General features: G+C 40.4%; 1 protein-coding gene across 4 annotated transcripts in view; it reads right to left on the reverse strand.

Moving 5' to 3' along the window:
* Window positions 1-21,375, reverse strand: part of LOC137334260 (contactin-4-like) — a 1,825,202-nt gene that overhangs the window by 468,026 nt on the left and 1,335,801 nt on the right. The gene's annotated exons all lie outside the window — the stretch shown is intronic.

Here is a 21,375-nt window from a genome sequence, read left to right on the forward strand (position 1 = left end):
GAGTGTCATCACAAGTCATGGATCCCTGCAACTGCATGGAGCAAGAGCTTTAAACCAACCCTGCCTCCTGTGGCCCACTAAATGCATGAGTCAGATCAGTGTATTAACATGATTTGTGTTATGGCACAAAGGGGTATCACATAATGAGAGTGTGCTCACTCTGAACTGGCTCGGCATTAATTTCTGGGTCCCCCAAATTCAATTATATGAATGAAAATCTTTTATACTGTTGACACTGTTATTTGCCTCTGCTCTCCTGTAGGTCCTTTGGAGGCTGTTTCTCAAACTGGAGACCCAGTGGGGTAAACTTCCATGTGGGGCTTCCTGCTCATCCAACTTAACTTCGGCGGAAGAGCCGCAGAAACCCCGAAAAAACAGCGTAGCCGTTGTTTACAATATTTCTCAGTGACACTGAAGTTACAGCGGACGAGCAGGAGAACACCTGTGGAAATTCATTCTCCCCCACCCCCAATCTGCTGTAAATCAGCCTCCCGCTGGGCTACTCCAGAGCAACGGAAAATAACAAATGAATGATCAATGAAGGGTCTCCCACAGCTGGTACATTAGATAATGGGTTCTTCAAACAGTGATACTGAGAGAAAAAAAAGGCTTTAACACCTTTGTATTACCTATTTATTTGTGTATAAATCACAGCTAATTAATGCTAATGACCATGCTGCAGTTTGCTTAATTACAACACTATCATTTCACAAGGGTTACTCATGGCTCAGCTCAGCTTTAAGTAGTAACATTATAACGGGGGTAATTTTCAAGTCAATGGAGAGTAAAATCGGGCAGGGTGTAAACCAGGCGCCTGTTTCCTGCCTGTCTGCTTACATTAAAATTATCCCCTAAGATTCATTTAAGTGACCTTCAAATTCATTTAACCAGTCTGCTGACAAATATTGGTGGTCATAAGAAAGGGAATTATGCAGTGAGATTTTATTCATTTGTTCAATGTTAATTTAAATGGTTTTTATTTTTCTTGTGGGTATCCTTTATAGCAACACATAGCACAAACTTTAAAATTCTGTCAAGCCTTCTTCCACTACCAATGTTACACTAGATACTTTAATACCTATTCATATATAACTTGCTCTTTTGAATATTGGTTGATCTCCAGTGATGTTGCTCACTGAGAAAAAATAAAAATGCACCATTTGTTCTTGTCTTGTTTTCTGTTTCCTTTTGTTTTTTGCAAACCTTCCACAACATCACTATTCACTTTCTTTGTTTCTCTCTGTATCCCTCTCACAAATGTTATTTTCTTTTTTCTCTGCTTCACTGACTCATTCATTAATTTCCCGATCTTTCCTCTCTCTGTCATCACGGCCCCTTAATATTCTATCGTTTCTCTCTGTCTGTCCAGTCATTATCGTTGCCGCCATCTTTGACCTGTATGTGTCTCTCTCAATGCACCTCATTAACTTTCTCTAAGATCAGGCCAGAAGTCACATGTGCACAGCCAGCACTGACCAGTACAGGGATTGCACACGCTTGCATGTCTGAGAGGCCGTCACTGAGAAGCAATGATGATGTGCAACCAGCGAGCAGCAGATTATTGGGAGGCAAGGTCCGGTTGGTAGAATCTGGCTGTGACAATGGAGCAAAAGTCTAACCCAAGGCTTTTGAGAGTGGGACAAGCCTGTGATAGGGGCAGGTGGAACACTTGCAAGCAAAAATAAGGGGGGAGAGCAGTAAATTACCATGAAGGGATTTGCTAAAATTGTGGGTGCTGGCGATAGGTTTAGGGGGAGAAATGGAAAACGGTCATCACATCCAAAGGCTTTCTCATATATTTGTTGAAGGATGTGATTGCTTGTTTATTTTTGTGAATTGGATTTTTTTGTGACCAATAGTGAAGTACACTATGTTCTTAGAGCATAGGTCTCATAAACATCCAGCTACAAGCTAAATATAAAACTGCTGGGTCACGCTCAAAACAGGTCTTCCAGGTAGTCAGTCTTAGCGAGTCCTGGCAGTTTTAGATTTGGTTTGCAGCTGGCTGTTCTTGAAATGCATATTAGAAACACAGTGCTACTGGCAAGGGACCCACGCAATATATAGAGTTACATCGAGTCTACAGCCACAGTAACAGGCCATTCGAACCAACCGGTCTATGCCGATGTTTATGCTCTATACCAGCCTCCTCCCTCCCTACTTCATCTAACCCTATCAGCATACCTTTCTATTCCTTTCTCCCTCATGTCTTTATCTAGCTTCCCCTTAAATGCATCTATGCTATTTGCCTCAACTACTTCTTGTGGTAGCACGTTCCACATTCTTACCACTTTTTGGATAAAGAAGTTTCTCCTGAATTCCCTATTGGATTTATTAGTGACTATTTTATACTTATGACCTCTAATTTTGGACTCCCCCACAAGTGGAATATAAAAGCACTTGGTGTGTGTTTAAATGGTATTTGAATGGGTGCTTTTTGCTGAAGGTGAATTTTAAGATGATTTATGTGTTTCACACTCTGCAGAAAAGTTGCAGGCTTTGCCTTACAGGCATGTTGGACACTCTGCTCTGCTGTGCAACATACAGGACTCTTTCCCACACTCTGTAGAAAGCTGGACATGCTCCTTTGACCCACAACACATTGGACTCTCACATTCCATGAACATGTTGAACACTCTTCTTAGGACACATTGGACAAATCTCCCACACCTCATTAGGCACATGTCAGGTGCAAAGTTTTTAATTACATCATTTCAGATAACCTTCTCTGTTATCAGGTGTTTACATAATAAATGAATCTAGAGTTTAAGAGCTCTGTCTACAGCTCAATTAGATAACTGTATCTCTCCTAGTCTTTCACTGTGCTGGGGACAGTCAGAAAAAAGATACAAGTCCTGTGAGTTGTTGGCCTTGTAATCATTTTTTGTCAGCTTTACAGATCCATGATCTCTGGAGCAGAGGGGCATGTTAAAAAAGGAATTTTTGTATCAAAGTATTCCAGTCAGTAATACATTTGCTGGAGTTTTGAAACTGCACTGCCCAGCATTCTTCCACTGACGAGAGATAAGAAGTTGTTGACTGATTTTTTGTGGAATATCCCCAGATGAGAAAGAGATCAGCAACATTGTGATAACAACTTGTATTAAGTTTAAAAGAGCAAAGTTGCTTTTGCCGTGTTGATCATTGTGCTTAATGAATATCGTGGCAGCTCCTCATATTGCAATCTGAACAATGGTTATTCAAGTTCTCCACCGGAAAACCCAACCCTCGTACACTTACTGAGGGAGCCCTATTAATGCCAGCGAGACAGAAACAACAAAGGTGGAAGAGGCAATCTTGCCACAGTAACAGTACTAGCCACAGGAAAGTTTCATGAAACAAATTACTATACTTCAAGAGAATGACTCATATGATCATTTACCTTTTGCAGTAATTATTGCTGCAGCATTGGGCACTTTTGCTGACACAGTTAACATAAAGGAACAATACCCATCTGACTGTTGTGAAAACATACTGTATGGAGCCCCAAATACACCCCCTTGCATATGAATCTACAATCCAAAAACAGGGAACCAATCCAAACAATCTGAAATTATCCCAGTGGATGCATTGTTATAATTAGTAGTCAGTCACAAATAAATGTTGACTCATGTTATGTGATGTGCGGTTGAAATGATAAAAACATTGTGGGTTTGCACATTAAAATGCATACATTGGATTGAAATTATAATAGTCATTCTCCACATGGTGAGTTCCTCATGTACTGTACCAGAATAACATTGAGCAAAGGACAAGCTTTTGGCTTTTGGGAGGGTGAGGTACTTGCTACATGTGTGAATGAGAATAAAGACTGCAGGGAGGATGGGCAATTTGGCCACGGCACCGTGGTACAGGAGGCCATTCAAGTGGGGGGAGTAAAGAGGAATGTGGTAGTGGTAGGGGATAGGATCGTAAGGGGGATAGACACTGTTCTCTGCAGCCGTGACCGGGAGTCCCGAAGGCTGTGTTGCCTGCCCGGTGCCAGGGTTAAGGATATCGCCTCACAGCTGAAGAAGAACTTGGAGCATGTTGGGGAGGATCCAGTTATTGTGGTCCATGTCGGAACCAATGACATAGGTAGAACTAGGAATGAGGTTCTGCTGAGGGAGTTTGAGGAGCTAGGGTCTAAATTAAAAAGCAGAACCTCAAAGGTAATCATCTCTGGATTACTACCTGAGTCACGTGCAAATTGGCGTAGGGTCAAATAGATCAGAGAGTTAAATGTGTGGCTCAAAGAGTGGTGTGGGAGACAGGGGTTTTGATTTATGAGGCACTGGCACCAGTACTGGGGTAAGAGGGAGCTGCTCCATTGGGACGGGCTCCACTTAAACCTGGCTGGGACCAGTATCCTGGCGAATCAAACAACTAGGGCTGTAGATAGGGCTTTAAACTAATGGGGTGGGGGGGGGGAAAGAGTTCAGGTAAGGGTAAATTTACAAATCTAATGAGAAAAGTCAAGGCCATAGTGCAGTGTAGCAATTTGGGTAAAGATAAACAGACTGTCAGGAAGTGACAGAGAGTTCAATGGTATTAGTGCATCAGTGAACAAGGTCAAATCAGGAAAAAGTAGTAAGAAGTTAAAAGTAAAGGTGTTTTATCTGAATGCATGAAGCATTCAGAACAAGACAGATGAATTAATGGCTCAAATAGAGATGTATGGCTTTGATCTAGTAGGCATTACTGAGACGTAGCTGCAAGTTGACCAAGGTTGCAAATTAAATATTCCAGGGTACTTGACTTTTCGAAAAGACAGACAAAATGGAAAAGGAGTGGGGCCGGGGTGGGGTAGCCCTGATAATAAAGGATGACATAAAGGCAGTGGTGAGAAAGGATCTTGGCTCGGAAGATCCGGAAGTAGAATCAGTATGAGTGGAGATAAGAAATAACAAGGGGCAGAAAACACTGGTGGGAGTAGTTTATAGGCCCCCTAAGTTATACAGTAGTTATACTGTTGGTCAGAATATTAATCAAGAAATAAGAGGAGCTCGTAACAAAGGTAATGCAATAATCATGGGGGACTTTAATCTTGTCGAGACTGGGCAAATCAAATTGGCAAAAGTAGTTTGGAGGGTGAGTTCATGGAAAGCATTCAAGACAGTTTCCGAGAACAATACGTTGTGGAACCAACCAGGGAACAGGCTATTTTAGATTTTGTGCTGTGTAATGAGACAGGGTTAATTAGTAACCTCATAGTAAGGGATCCTCCGGGGAAGAGTGATCATAAAATTGAAGTCTTAAACTTAAACAAAGTCAATGACATAGGTATGAGGGGCAAGTTGGCTAAGGTAGATTGGGACATTAGATTAAAGGATATGACGGTAGCTAAGCAATGGCGAACATTTAAAGAAATATTTCATAATTCTCAACGAATATTCATTCCATCGAGAAATAAAAACTCCACGGGAAAAGTGATCCATCCGTGGTTAACTAAAGAAGTTAAGGATAGTGTTAGGTTAAAAGAAGACGCTTATAACATTGCCAAGAAGAGTAGTCAGCCTAAGGATTGGGAGAAATTTAAAAATCTGCACAGGATGACCAAATAATTGATTAAGAGGGAGAAAAGAGAATATGAGAGTAAACTAGCAAGAAATATAAAAACAGATTGTAAGAGCTTCAACAAGTATGTAAAAAGGAAGAGATTAGCGAAAGTAAACGTGTATCCCTTAGAGGCTGAGACACGAGAAATTATAATGGGGAATAAGGAAATGGCAGAAGCGTAAAACAAATATTTTGTCTTCACAGTAGAGGACGCAAAAAACGTACCAGAAATAGTGGGGAACCAAGGATCTAACAAGAGTGAGGAATTAAAGTAATTAATGCTAGTAAAGAAAAAATACTGGAGAAATTAATAGTTCTAAAACTGACAGATCCCCTGGACCTGACGGCCTACAATCTCGAGTTCTAAAAAAGGTGGCTGCAGAGTTAGTGGATGCATTGGTTGTGATCTTCCAAAATTCCCTAGATTCTAGAATGGTTCCACTGGATTGGAAGCCAGCAAATGTAACACTGCTATTCAAGAAAGGAGGGAGAGGGAAAATAGGGAACTGCAGGCCAGTTAGCCTGACATCAGTTGTCGGGAAAGTCCTGGAATCCATTATTAAGGACGTAACAACAGGGCACTTGGAAAATCATAATATGATTAGGCAGAGTCAACATGGCTTTATGAAAGGGAAATCGTGTTTGACAAATCGACTGGAATTTTTTGAGGGCATAACTGGCAGGGTAGATAAAGGGGAATCAGTGGATGTAGTATATTTGGATTTTCAAAAGGCTTTCGATAAGGTACCACACAAGAAATTGTTACACAAGATAAGGGCTCATGGGTTTGGGGGTAATATATTAGAGGATCGGTTAACGGACAGAAAACAGAGAGTAGGGATAAACGGGTCATTTTCAGGTTGGCGGGTTGTAACTAGTGGGGTGCCGCAACGATCAGTGCTTGGGCCTCAGCTATTTACAATCTATATTAATGACTTGGATGAAGGGACCGAGTGTAATGTATCCAAGTTTGCTGACAATACAAAGCTGGGTGAGAAAGTAAGCTGTGAGGAGGACACATGTCTGCAAAGGGATATAGACAGGTTAAGTGAGTGGGCAAGAAGGTGGCAGATGGAGTATAATGTGGGGAAATGTGAAGTTATTCACTTTGGTAGGAAGAATAGAAAAACATTTTTTAAATGGTGAGAAACTATTAAGTGTTGGTGTTCAGAGGGATTTGAGTGTCTTTGTACATGAAACACAGAAAGTTAGCATGCAGGTACAGCAAGCAATTAGGAAGGCAAATGGTATGTTGGCTTTTATTGCAAGGGGGTTGGAGTACAAGAGTAAAGAAGTCTTGCTGCAGTTGTACAGGGCTTTGGTGAGACCATACCTGGAGTACTGTGTACAGTTTTAGTCTCCTTACCTAAGGAAGGATATACTTACCTTCGAGGCGGTGCAACAAAGGTTCACTAGATTGATTCCTGTGATGAGAAGGTTGTCCTATGAAGACAGATTGAGTGGAATGGGGTTATACTCTCTGGGGTTTAGAAGAATGAGAGGTGATCTCATTGAAACATATAGGATTCTGAGAGGGCTTGACAGGGTAGATGCTGAGAGGCTGTTTCCCCTGGCTGGTGCGTTTAGAACTAGGGCGCATAGTCTCAGGATAAGGGGTCAGCCACTTAGGACTGAGAGGAGGAGGAATTTCTTCACTCAGAGGGTTGTGAATATTTGGAATTCTCTACCTCAGGGGGCTGTGGATGCTCAGTCGTTGAGTATATTTAAGGCTGAGATTAATGGATATTTGAACGCTAAGGGAATTAAGGAAAAAGGGGATCGGATAGGAAAGTGGAATTGAGGTCGAAGATCAGCCATGATCTTATTGGATGGCGGAGGAGGCTCGAGGGACTGTATGGCCTACTCCTGCTCCTATTTCTTATGTTCTTATCAAGGGATATGGAGCAAACGCGGGTAAATGGAGTGAGGTGCAGATCAGCCATGTTCTATCAGGCTGGCGGAACAGGCTCGAGGGGCTCAATGGTCCGGTTCCTTTGTTCCTATGGGTAACCTTCACTACCACAGGTAGCATAGTACAGCTGGTAGACTGTCTTTACAAGTCATCGTGGATCAATTGCACATCTCAATTCCAGTTTCACTGCTGAGCCTGAGCGTTATTATGCTGGCAGCTAATTCTGTTGTGTTTCAGCCACTGCCTAAGTTTGTTTGTTCTGTGAGTTGCAGGTCTCCTAAGCCCTCTGAGCTCCCAGACTGCCCTCTCCTGCTGCTTCTGCTGCACAGAGATACCCAGCACTGGCTGGTAAATGGATTCTGTGTGCTAGAAAACTCTTGTGCACGATTTGCTTCTCGCAGTGCTGAGGTGCTGCTATGAAATGTTGGCATTCAACAGATTATTGCCAGGTTTGGCTTGCAGTTCTCATTTTCATTTTATCCCCTCTGCAAAATTCTGTATGAGTTCTTAGGATTGATCTTTAGCAAGGCATTAGAAGTGAAAAGCTGCTTTGTTTTTCTTTTATGCTAATTTCCTTGAACACAATTTTGAATAGCAGCAATTATCAAAGCAGAGGTAACAGAAAAGGGTCAATAGATCATTAGCAATTTGTACCGCCATTTACACATATCCACTTTATCGTGAAAATTATTCAACGGAGGAAAATGTGCCCATCGTGTCGAACGCTAGAATCACACTGGCACCATAATCAAATCAAATTAAAATGAATTGATTTTACCGGGAAGAATTGAGACTCTAGAAAAGCAGTAGCAATGGAGCGAAAATGATAATAATGAAAGAGTTGGCAAACATGAAAGTTCAACTATGACAGTGAACACACATTTTAGGGTTAACCAGGCCAAGAGATCAATTGTAGTAAAGTCTCAACAAACCGACACGAATAACAAAAAGGTTGCAGATACTGCATAGTACTGATATAACCTAGACATAATGAGAAAAAACAAGGTCCCATTTTAATTAGGAATGAGTATTACTCAGGGCGGAAATCCAAGCCACTTTTATTCTATTATTGTCTGTGTTTTTATTCATCTGGTTAAAAAAAAAATTAAGCTTTGCTTAGTTCTCGCTTGGATCAAAAAAGCTGCAGGCAATTCTTTCTTTCTTCTTAAAGGGACTGAAAACAACAGGACAAAACCATCCAAAATAATAACACTGAGCTGGGATTTTAGTCTCATGTGGCTAGCTCATGGCATGCAGAACTCTGCAGGGTTCGGAAACTTATCAGGGGTCTATGATGGAAAGAGTGTAATGTTTGGTGCTGTCTTCATTATGATAATAATTTCAGCGATTTCTCACAGTGTCTGGGAAAAAAATGGAGCTCTGTTTCACTTTGTATTTGTGGCTGACTAAGGGAAACCAGCATTATTGAGAAAAATGATGAGTGCTAAGCTTCGCCTCTCTGTGTCAAGTAGAGTCTTGGGGTCAATTTTAACTCACCGAAACCGGCGTTAAAGGGTCTCAAAATGAGGTCGGTAGGCGCACCGCTCCATTAACGCTGACGCAGCACCCGTCTGAAACAGGTGGCAGACCTCCTATCCATGCAAATTGGGGTCCTAATGACATAGTTAGGACCCCGATCGTAATTTTAAAGGTCACATGGGCAGAGCGTGCACCGCACCCCCTCATGCCATGTGTACTGGCGTTGAGTGTTCCTTAAAGAGGCTGCTGCTGGTTGCTCAGGAAATGGCCATAAAATGTTTTCGATGCTTGTATTTCTTGGAGCTGGAGTGCTTCTCCTGGATCCACAAAAAATACAGTGACCGTTGTCCCATATGATGCAGAAGTGAGACTGGGGTGTTGGAGGTGTGAGACGAGGGTGATGGGGCAGCAGGACAATATTGGGATAGGTTGCAGGCAGTGAAGTTCTAAATGAGTGGAATTTATGTCGGGTGGAGCTCGGGAGGCCAGCTAGGAAGGTACTGGAAAAATTGAGGTCAGAGGTGATCAAAGAGGAAACTCCTCCACATATTTACCCCACTGGCAGCAGTTAATTCACATCACCAACCATCAAACAGGGGATCAGGTGCTGCACTGCTCACTAACTTGCTTAGAGAATCCATTGCCTGCCTCTACATATATTTTGACAGCGACTGTTTTTTTCTCCATACAGGCTTTATAAAGGCTTTTCAACTGCTAAGCAGGAAAATAGTTTTACATATGGTTATTACAATTTATATCCCCATATATGTGGCCATTTACCTAAATGGGGGTGGTTGGGCGTAACAGCAATTGGATAAATATTGTTCAATCTTTTACAGTTCACACAAATCACCATGTCCTTTGATCACAAATACCAACACCTGAAATATATATTCGTCCTCAAAAAGGCAAGCTGCCATATTCCCATCCCAATGTAATCTTTGCTTCACTATGACAGTTGTTCAACAAGCAGTTATCATCAACAAAGACATTTTAAGAATAAAAACAAAAGGTTATTTAAAATTTGAGACCAATCTGTGGCAGATGCAGAAGGCAGCTGGTGTTGGTTGAATCTCAACTTCATTCTGCATCTACAACTGGGGTGGCTGGCGGGGGAAGTAAGCCCCATGATGCTTACTTAAGTTCATTGTTATAGGTTAAACTGCTCTATCAGACTGATTTCCTTCACGCTAAGAAGCCAAGATTGCAAGTCCAATTGGTGCGCTCGTGATCTTTGGTATCGGTAATACCTACAACTTTACCAATGATCTTTAACATGAGTAATAGCTGTAACTTATTCAGGATTCTTGACATAGGTGCTGCCTATAACTTTATGGGGAGATTTCACAAACCCTATGATTAAGAACTACCAGTTGAAGTAGTTTTGACTAATGCAGTTTTAAACAGAAATTTCAAATTAGCACTTATATTCTAAGATCGAAAAGTTGAACATTATCTGACCACCAGTCCGTGGATTTGCTGAACTGTGACCAGCTCTTAACTTAGACACTCACAATCAGCAAAGCAAATTTTCAGAGATGAAAAGGTTACCAGTAAACTTTTATTTTATTCTCTAATGTTCCAAAATTTTGTATAAATATATATTTACAATGTCCCACTCTATAGCGTGAATTGCCAGTGTACAGTCCTGTGCTAACAGGGCAACAGAACTGTGCAATGCAGTTCTTCATTTACAGTATTTTCAGGGCACTGTCAGTAATAATTGACAACTGTTAAAATGTTGCCGTGTTTTAGTACAGTGGTGTTACTGCAGCCATCATTTGAAGTCACAACAAAAGTCAAACGTAAGTTATCAGGATGTTAGTCAGAGGAAAAATCACTGCGAGAAAGCCGTCCGGAACTGTCATGGTATTTTTTTTTGAAGATGGTTTTGTGAATTAACAGATACTTTGAATGTGGACTCCAGATAATAGCTCTTGGTTTTAGCATAAATAAATCAAGTATTAAGCATCAACTTGGCCTGTGCTGGAACATCTCTTACTCTCAAAAACCATTTTGACCTTTTCAAGCTCTTTACCTTTTATTATGTATATTATGGTTGTGTTAGTGTTAAATATAATACCAACACAGGACATGCCCTCCAGAAGATCAATATTAAGAAATTTAACATTTATAGCCTTCAAGGGACTTGCCCCATTACCTTCTTACTGGGGTAGAAAATGATTTCATGCAAATGAATTTTACTCAGTAAAAAAGGAACCACTTATGATCTATTAAATTCCAGTACAATCAAAGGTCAATCTTTGGCTATTTTCCTGCCAAATGCATCAGTGCTATTACCGAGCCTTGCCTGCTAAAGATAAATGTTAAATTATATAACGTGTATTAATTGCAAATCTTCGAGTCCTTAAGAAACAGAAGTCAATTAACAAGCATGACTATTGATGGGGTGAGTTTACCATAACACAAGCACCAAGTGTAGCTGTATACAGAATATCTTATTGTAACACTGTTGCAATCTATGAAATAAAGCACATATAGCTTCATCCCTTTGCTATTGATTTCAAGAAGACAATAGTCATTTTAGCCATATAATTCTGGCTCAGGGTTTGATAAGCTTGTGTTGTTTGGGCCACCATAGACTCTTCGTACCAAGTCAAGTTCACTCATCCCTGGTATCAGTTTCAGTTAAATAATAATCAACAAGGAAGTGTGCACTGAATCTTTATTAATACACGTCAGGATTATTTTAAGTATACAATAGACTTGAACCACAAAACTAACTCTGAAAAAGTGAAACCAGTCTTGGAAAGAACAGATGGCAAAGTGAAGTAATACTGTAAGGATGTGGGTTTACCAACAGTGCCTGCGTATTATGTCAAGGTCAAATCCTCTTCTACATCAGTAACTGACACTATGGTATTACATTATAACCCACCACAAACAAAAAGAACATATTAAAAATTGTAATGAGATCGGACAATATAGAGACATGAGTTAAGATGACAAGTGAAAGTGGAGATGGTGTGAAAAAAAATCTATCTGACCACAAAAGGATACTTTTAATGGAATTGGGGTGAGGAATTAGGTCACCCAACATGCAGAGATTTGAAAAATCAGAAACAAAATCAGCCCTATTACCCATTCAGAATAAGCCCATTGCTATGGTATATCTGGAGTTTCATATTAATTCCTGACAAAATATCCATTATGTTAAAATCCATTCAATAATATTTTACAGTAAAGAAGTACAGACTAAGCTTCATCCAAAAAATAACTTATTTACTGTGTCATTACACAAACACAGTTAACAAGAGAGGCTGCATTATTATACATTTATTTTTCATCCTATTTAGATTTGTCAAGCTAGAATTGCATATTAAGGATTACAATGCTAAAATTCAATATAAACACAACTAATAATTGAAACTAAGGAATAGTTTATCAAGCTGGATTACATATCTAACAATATTATTGAATACAAGACATAGGCATCTCTGCTCACTAAATAAAACCAGTGATGAGACCTATTCAATGAAGCTGTGCCAATTGCTCTGAAATCCAAACTCTGACATGTAACCCACTGTTAAAATGCCTTTAATACAACTTGCAAAAATATGTTGATCTTTCTGTTCTCAAATTACAAATTAAATATTTTCAGGGGGACGAAAAATTAAACATTGTATTATTTTTATAAATCATTAGCACGTCAGGACTTCCCTCAATAAAGTTACACTGGACAGATACATGTGTAGAATTCCAATATACAGTATTACTTTCTGTTCACTCTCGTCATTTATAGTGTTTGATTTATGAGGGAAAATCTGGCCACTTTATTTTAATAATACTTTTACAAAAAAATCAACTTAAGTATTTTATAAAATAAACATGCAAACCTTTGATACTACAAGAACCAAATCTTCTATTATTCAGAACATAAACAATTCACTGGTAAGTTCAGGAGAAACGTGACAAATTGACAGCTTGGTGCAAAAATATCAGCTTGAAAAGTGTGGTTGGGAACAGTAAATACACCTTGACAAGGTATTTAAATGTCATGAGCATGTGTTGGAGCATAATCAATTACAGCAATGTCCCACTGCACAATAAGCTTGTGCTATATAAGATATGTGTCCAAACAGTTCTGTTTCATGGTTAGGAAATCGAAATTATGCGACAGAAGTGCCTCTTCTGGTCCATGCGAGAGATCCAGGACCAAGGTTTGAGATGGACTTATGCAAAAAGATATTCAGTAACCAGTGTTGGAAAGTGCTCTCAATCTCTCTGCTGTTTCTCTTTCTGTTCTCTCATGGCTTATTTTCTCCCTGCTATCTCTCACTCACTTTCTCTTCTGTTTCTCTTTCTGCTGCCTTTGTTTCTCTTTCTCTCTCTCTGTTTCTCTTTCTCTCTGATAATTGGCTCTTTACTGCTTTTCTTTTATTTCTCTCTCTGCTGTTTATCTCTCTTGCTGTACTATTTCTACCTCAAGCAGGATTTTCTGATTAAAAACCATCAGAACAAGAAGTTATGGTGGCTGTGAACTCCCATAATCCTCAGCCACACTGAAATCAAGGCATTCTGTTCATCTTCATTTCACAGCAGCCTGACAGTATGCATAATCACCATTATTAATGTCACCCCAGACAGAATGAAGCAATGTAAATCGCAACAACATTTCCATGAAACAGGAATATGTGCATCAAAATAACAAAAGCCAAAAGAAATATTGGATCTGAGCCATGGAAATTTATATGATCCCAAGTAACTGAGAGGTGCAATTGAAGAGATCAGGGAGAACAAAAGAAACAAATAGCTGAAAACTGGGTTGTGGGCTGGGAGGATCTCTCCATCCAGGCACTGGATGCCACATATTTGTTCAGAATTGCAGAAGCCCCTTGATCATGTGCTCTCACACGCGCAGGAAAGCTTTGTCCAATAGCATTTTGGGATAACTTCAGGACAGTTAGGGAAGTTTAAATCCTATAATGATTTTTAATCAATGAACATTGATAAGTGTACACTATCTGGGAAATGCTCATTGTCAGCCTGAATCATCCACAGTTGGTATGTATGCAACAGGTTCTCTAACTCCACCTGCTACAATTCTCCTTTGTTGCCTCTCTGTCAGCTCATCTGAGTCTCTCTCTTGCTACCCCTCCAACTGAGTCTCCAAGAGGACCTCATTCCTTCTCACTTTTCCCCTCAACAAGGGGTCTCCTACATTGCTTCCCCTTCAAGATATTGTTTCTCCCCCTCCCTTTTGCCGCTAAGAGGATGTCTTTCCTCCTCCATTTATTGCCTCAATAGAGCATGTCTCTCTTTCCCTCCCTCCCCGCAAAAGTGTGTCTCTCCCTTCCATCCTCATTCCCCAAATCACAGCATTGTTGAGATAAATAAAATCAGGAGTTCAGTCATTGGCGATCGACTCTTGCACATGGAAATATTGGGGCCACCACTGATTCTATGAAGAAAGACATGCGTTCTTTTGCAGATGCCTTGGAGTTGTAGCCACATGGCAGGTCATAGGAACGGTGACCTTTTTATCAGAAACTGCGCCTGCGCATGCACATTTTGTTTGGATGAATGAAGGGTTAGGGTTAGTCGTGTTAGAGGTGGGGATCCCTTTGCACATAATTGTGGTCTTTTACATCAAAGATATGGAGAATTTCAACCCCCATGAACAGTTGGGTTGAGGGCGGGTGGGAAATAAAAATAGTTGTTTTTTGGGTCGTGACTGCAAAATTTTCTGACTTTGCATTCCCAGTGGAGAGCCTGTACTTTTACGTGCCCACATTAAACCTGGAAGTGGAGCTGGGTTGTGGTCGCGACCCAAAAAACAACTATTTTTATTTCTTACCTGCCCCCAACCCGCCCATTCTTGTGGGATAAAAATTCCCCTCCGTGGTCCCTGTGCATGCACATTTTGTTTATTTACTTCAAGTTTATATCAAAACCCCGAGCACTGGGAGTCACAGCTGGCCAGGTTGGAATTGTGAAGGATGGGTGTGGTTGGGGGATCTGGAGTGTGGACCTGGTATTTGGATAGTCAGAAACCTAGAAGGGCACGCATTCTGTTTATGGCTGTTGGGAAAAAATTTTGAAACTAAGATTTTTTTTGTGTGAATTTTTTAAAATGTCTGCTATTTGGGATAGATAGTAGGGCAGGTGGAGAACTGATATGGTGGCTGTATTTTGCTGTTTTTTGGTTGAATCTAGGTGGGCAGAAAATAATAATGTGGGAGAAAATGAGAAAAAACAGATTTAACCATTGAAGAAGAAAAAAACTCACGTAGCCAAAAAGAGTGAAGAAAACTGACAAAGTTGATGGGTATAATGGACCAGAGGCAAATAATGATCACAATAGAAACAATACATTTTATTCCAAGGAATTGTGGCTGTACAAAAAACAGGGCTTATGGTCCCTTTCACATAAAATTAAGAGACCTGTGTGCGTAGGAAAACTCTGAGTAAAAACGCCACCCATTATGCTCAGCTTCCTTGATAGGAACTGAAATAAATTGCACTGCGCTTGTGCTCGCTAAATGTTTCTTCTTCAGATGATAAGCTGCTTTTAATGTGCTAAATGTGTGGAGTTTTCATTTGTTTGGCAGGGCATGCTTCAATAATATACTGCATGCTTCAAAATGCTGTCAGCGCAATGTTACACAACAAAATATAATCCAAATTAGTTTCATTTTAAATACTCATCAGTGGCTGCAAAAAAATGATTTACAGGGGTTATCAGCACATGTCTGTCCATGTGTCAGTCCATTAATTTATGACAGGTTTTCAAAGTCTCCTAATTACATTAAGAGAGACAAATTTCATGCAATTTGCAGAAGAATTTTTTTTGCTTTCTCTGTTCATCCAGACAAGGAATGTTAGTGCCAGAAAATGCAACACACTTTAAGGAATTCATTGTCAACATCAAACTCTGCCAGGCCAGGTACAGCATGGTTAGATGCAGAGTAAAGTTCTTAATTTGCCCGAACCTCAGGAGAGCACCCCTATTACAGCACAGTGACAATTTTTATACAGCCATGCTGTGATTTATATGAGCAAGAGAGCAAGATTAGGGGTAGTTTTGCACGATGGGCTCATGCTTAATAGAAACAAGCTTTGTGCATTAGACCTTTGCAACCAACCGACAACGACGGAAAGAATTTTCAAGAAGAAAAAATGATGTCGGAGCATCCTATGAAAGTTGAGACATTTAGGATAAATGATTAGTTCAAATAACATTCTCATATCCTCTTAATTATGACAAATAAAAATTCAGAAAAAATGCAGTATACTGGTAACAGGCAAATCAAAAATAACCACAGTGGGGTTACAGTAGAGATTCAACATTTAAACATAATCCAGAGGCTGCAAGTGACGTGCCTTAAATCTGAGCCACACTTTCTTTCTAATTTCTTCTGTTTGCTTGAATACATAATTTTTTAAAGAGTAAGCAGCACTCAGACCGTCTCACAGAATGGTGGATGTTGCTACATTGTTCCTCATGCAGTCATGCAAGAAAGTGATTATCAGATGATCCTTACAGATTCCATATGCTTGAGTTCAGCAGCAAAATGGAAACCATTATGAAAATGACCGGAGGAGAAAAAAAGCACAACTTCATTTGCACTGTCGATTCCAGTGATATTAACTCACAGCTTCTGCAGTTTAAACTCATTTTGTTTTTTTAATACCCACACTGTTTAGAACTTAATGACCAACTGTGTGGGTTTGAAGCCTCTGTTCTCTCATTAATGACTACTGCAAATACTGAGCAGCTTTACTTTTATTTTTAGGCTCTTGTTCTTTAAAAGGCTTATCTCGGTGAAGGTGTCTGAACACGTACTACAGTTATTGCTGCATCCATTTTTAATAGCGAAGGAAAGCCAGAGGTATTTGTCTTTTCGGTAAAGTCTAAGAGCTAAGGAAAATGAGTTGATGGATATTATGTGGCTGCAGCATTCTTTTTATTTGCTCAACAAAACTAATCTACTTAGCATTACTATTTCCAATATTTGATGCCTGAGTATGCTGGCTGTCATGTAAATATCAACACTTCTTTCTCCAGAGGAATGTGTCAAACATCTCTGAGTCAGGTGGAATGATATTCTGCAAAATCAGAATGCAGAGAATGACAAAGAGGAGCAAAAAGTAAACAAAACCAGAAAACCAATTTGTACGCTATGCTTTTGACGTGCTGAAATATCCTCTCTGTAATTCGGAATTGAAGTAATTTTTAAAATATTGTGTGCTATATTCCGAGATGAAAACATTTGATTTGTCAGACGAATTACAAAAATCCTGGTTATCTTTATTGCACAAAAATCTTGCAAACAGCTACATCCAACGAACCTTTCTCTCTGCTTATTACACTCTCGTGGAATATGCATCAGTTCTGCACCATGGCTGGAAGACTGTTATTGGGCCTATATTCTTTGCGTCAGGTTAATGTGAAAATTTAGTGATGGGATATACTTTTTTGAATTACTCAAGTGTGCAACCAAAATGCAATAACACATTTGTAAAAACAAGCCGAATTTCTTTGTAACGGCACCTGCCATTAGTTAGACTTGCCCTGCACCTTTCAGCTCAAAAGATTTTTGCCCACAAAGTTGCTGAAAGTGCAAGCTGATAATGACACAGGGAAGGAAACAGGCCATCTGGGATCTGAGTGAAGAGGGCAAGCAACAGGGTATCTCCTAACCAATGCGATTTAAGGATTGGGAAATAAACACAGGAAGGACTGAGGAGGAGGGTGAATTAAAGGGGATGAATTCAATGTCAAATCAGGTACAGAAAGAGAAATAAGAGGGAAACAAAGATTGGATTAAGAGGGAATGAGACTCCATACCTGTAATAGTTCATTTTCGGTGCCAGAGTGGTTGATTGGCAGTCATTAACACTTATCACGTCGTTAAAAGGGTACTTGCACTTGTAATGACAAGACTTAACTTTCTGTGGCAAGTTTAATGGGCAATTAATGGGCAAATACAGCAAGTTCCTAAAAAAACGGGGAGGGTAAGGGCGAGATACCGATTTCGTGAAGCTAACGGTGGAGCAGCACAACTTGGACAGCAACTTTTGGATATTCACATTTAACCATGCATTGGCTCTTCGCCTGAAGTTGCTGTACCATTTACCCATAAATAACGGCGAGTGCCATTAGCCTTGTCGTTATTTTGACAGTACATTCTGGCCCATTGTTGTAGACCTTTTTAGGTCACGTGGAACTCTATGTGGGAATGACGCAAACTGTCATAATGAGAGCTTTTATGTAATTTCTTTAATAATAAGATAACCATATACAACATGAGTTATATCAGAGGTTAAGGGCAGGGATCCAACCATGTCTGGTTTGAGAGGCACCTTTACGAAAGATCTGTTGTGGTATGGATATGACCAGCTTGCAGATGCTTTCTTTCTGGAGCTGGAAGCTATGAAAAAATTTGGAAAACCAGGTGACAGGCTGGTAGTCCTGTTGACCCTGAGCCCTGTTGTTGTGGAGAAAGGGGGAAGGGACCAAAAGGACTATCCCACCATTGCTAAAGGCAGAAATCCATGAATTGCTGGCGACAGCATTAGTCTGGTTAGCAGCAGTAGTGAAATTCAGCTCAGTGTGTATTACATGGGAAGGCATCCTATTGTGTATCAGAGTGCTTTTTGAAGAATTTCTATATTTAAAAGTTCTGTTGGTGAATGAAGTTATAATGTCACAGTTTTTGCTGTAAAAATGTTTTCACCCTCTTAGGAACCTGTTATTGTCTGAAGTCTTTCTATTGGAGCTGCTTGGCACGTGGTGCTGGGTACGAGGGATATGCCATGTAATGGGTACTGGCTGGATTGTCTGTAGCTCAAAATTACTCACATTTCAGTATTAATTGGCAGTCTCTGAGAGATGCCCAGAGGATGGTATGTCACAATGATGCATCAGATAGTACCCTACTAAGGTTGGAATTAACGTGGATTGTTTGGACAGGGAGTTTCACCTTGTGTCCAACCCATGCTATAGCTGAGTCGGAAGTTCTCAATGCTAATAACAGATGGAAAAATGTTCTATTTCAAACACTGACATCCTTCACATTACTAGTGTATTTTAAAAATAGAAACATATTACACACAAAGATCAAGAGAAAATATTTTACAGTGGGAAGAATCATTCTGATCCGAATGACTGCGATGAGAGAGCTATCAAGTGCCCGATGAAATCTTTAGATCACAGTCTCAACAATTCTTTAAACCAACTGGCCAAAATCTTTCTTTCTCATTGTCCCTAGTAAAGTAAGAGGAGATGAGACAGCTACGGAGTGTTTTAAGAATGAATAAATTCACTGTCATATAGTCTGTTTCTCCTGGATGCTCTCTAGCATATATTATATCCAGAATAATGGAAAGTTGCAGTGAGTTACAAAGATGTTACTTCAGCAAGGGATTCAGCTGGCATCATAAACTGCAAAGTGAAGCTTATGCAACTTATAAATGTCATCTGAACCCAAAGATTGGACTACAGACTGTAATTCACTCCATATTATCTGTTACTTTTTATAAGATATACTACAGTTAGGAAATTGATAATCTGACTGTTACTGGTGTTTCTTGATATTTGTAAGGACAATGCAGTACCTCACTGTACTGCTGCAAGGCTTTCTCACAGGGTATAGTTATAGTATCATAGTATGTTACAGCACAGAAGGAGGCCATTTGGCCCATCGTGCCCGGGCCAGATCTTTGAAAGAGCTATCCAATTAGCCCCATTACCCTGCTCTTTCCCCATATCCTTGTAATTTTTTTCCCTTCAAGTATTTATCCAATTACCTTTTGAAAGTTATTATTGAATCTGCTTCCACCACCCTTTCAGGCAGTGCATTCCAGATCATAACAACTCTTTGCATAAAAAAAATGCTTCCTCATGTCTCTCTGGTTCTTTTGTCAATCACCTTAAATCTGTATCCTCTGGTTACTGACCATTCGGCCACCGGAAATAGTTTCTCCTTATTTATTCTATCAAAACCATTCATGATTTGGAACACCTTTATCAAATCTCTTCTTAATCTTCTCTGCTCTAAGGAGAATTGTTCATGGGATGTGGGCGTCGCTGGCAAGGCCAGCATTTATTACCCATCCCTAATTGCCCTTGAGAAGGTGGTGGTGAGCTGCCACCTTGAACTGCTGCAGTCCGTGTGGTGAAGGTTCTCCCACAGTGCTGTTAGGAAGGGAGTTCCAGGATTGTGACCCAGCGACGATGAAGGAACGGCGATATATTTCCAAGTCGGGATGGTGTGTGACTTGGAGGGGAATGTGCAGGTGATGTAGTTCCCATGTGCCTGCTGCCCTTGTCCTTCTAGGTGGTAGAGTTCGCGGGTTTGGGAGGTGCTGTCGAAGAAGCCTTGGCAAGTTGCTGCAGTGCATCCTGTGGATGGTACACACTGCAGCCACTGTGTGCCGGTAGTGAAGGGAGTGAATGTTTAGGGTGATGGATGGGGTGCCAATCAAGGGAGCTGCTTTGTCCTGGATGGTGTCGAGCTTCTTGAGTGTTGTTGGAGCTGCAGTCATTCAGGCAAGTGGAGAGTATTCCATCACACTCCTGACTTGTGCCTTGTAGAGGGTGGAAACGCTTTGGGGAATCGGGAGTTGAGTCACTTGTGCAGACTACCCAGCCTCTGATCTGCTCTTGCAGCCACAGTAATTATGTGCTGGTCCAGTTAAATTTCTGGTCAATGGTGACCCCCAGGATGTTGATGGTGGGGGATTTGGCGATGGTAATGCCTTTGAATGTCAAGGGGAGGTGGTTAGATTCTCTCTTGTTGGAGATGGTCATTGCCTGGCACTTGTCTGGCGCGAATGTTACTTGCCACTTATCAGCCCAAGCCTGGATGTTGTCCAAGTCTTGCTGCATGCGGGCACAGACTGCTTCATTATCTTCTGCATCCTCTCTCAGGCCTTAACATTCTTCCTAAAGTGTGGTGCCCAGAATTGAACACAATACTCCTTCTGAGGCCTAAACCATTGTTTCATAAAGGTTTAGCATAACTTCCTTGCTTTTGCACTCTATGCTTCTTTTAATAAAGCCCAGGATCCCATACGCTTTTTTTTTTAAAACAGCCTTCCCAACTTGTTCTGCCACCTTCAAAGATTTGTGTACATACACCTCCAGGTCTCTCTGTTCCTGTCTCCCCTTTAAAATTGTACCATTTAGTTTATATTGCGTCTCCTTATTCTTCATACCAAAATACATCACTTCGCATTACTCTGCGTTAAATTTCATCTGCCATGTGTCTGCCCATTTCACCAGTCTGTCTATGTCTTCCTGAAGTCTGTTACTATCCTCCACATTGTTTACTACATTTCCGAGTTTCATGTCATCTGCAAACTTTGAAATGATACTCTGTATCCCCAAGTCCAGGTCATTAATATATATTAAAAACAGCAATGGTCCTAATACCGACCCCTGGGGAACAACACTGTATACTTCCCTCTAGTCTGAAAAA

This window comes from Heptranchias perlo, chromosome 17 (assembly GCF_035084215.1).
Source record: "Heptranchias perlo isolate sHepPer1 chromosome 17, sHepPer1.hap1, whole genome shotgun sequence".
In the NCBI taxonomy this organism is placed as follows: Eukaryota; Metazoa; Chordata; class Chondrichthyes; order Hexanchiformes; family Hexanchidae; genus Heptranchias; species Heptranchias perlo.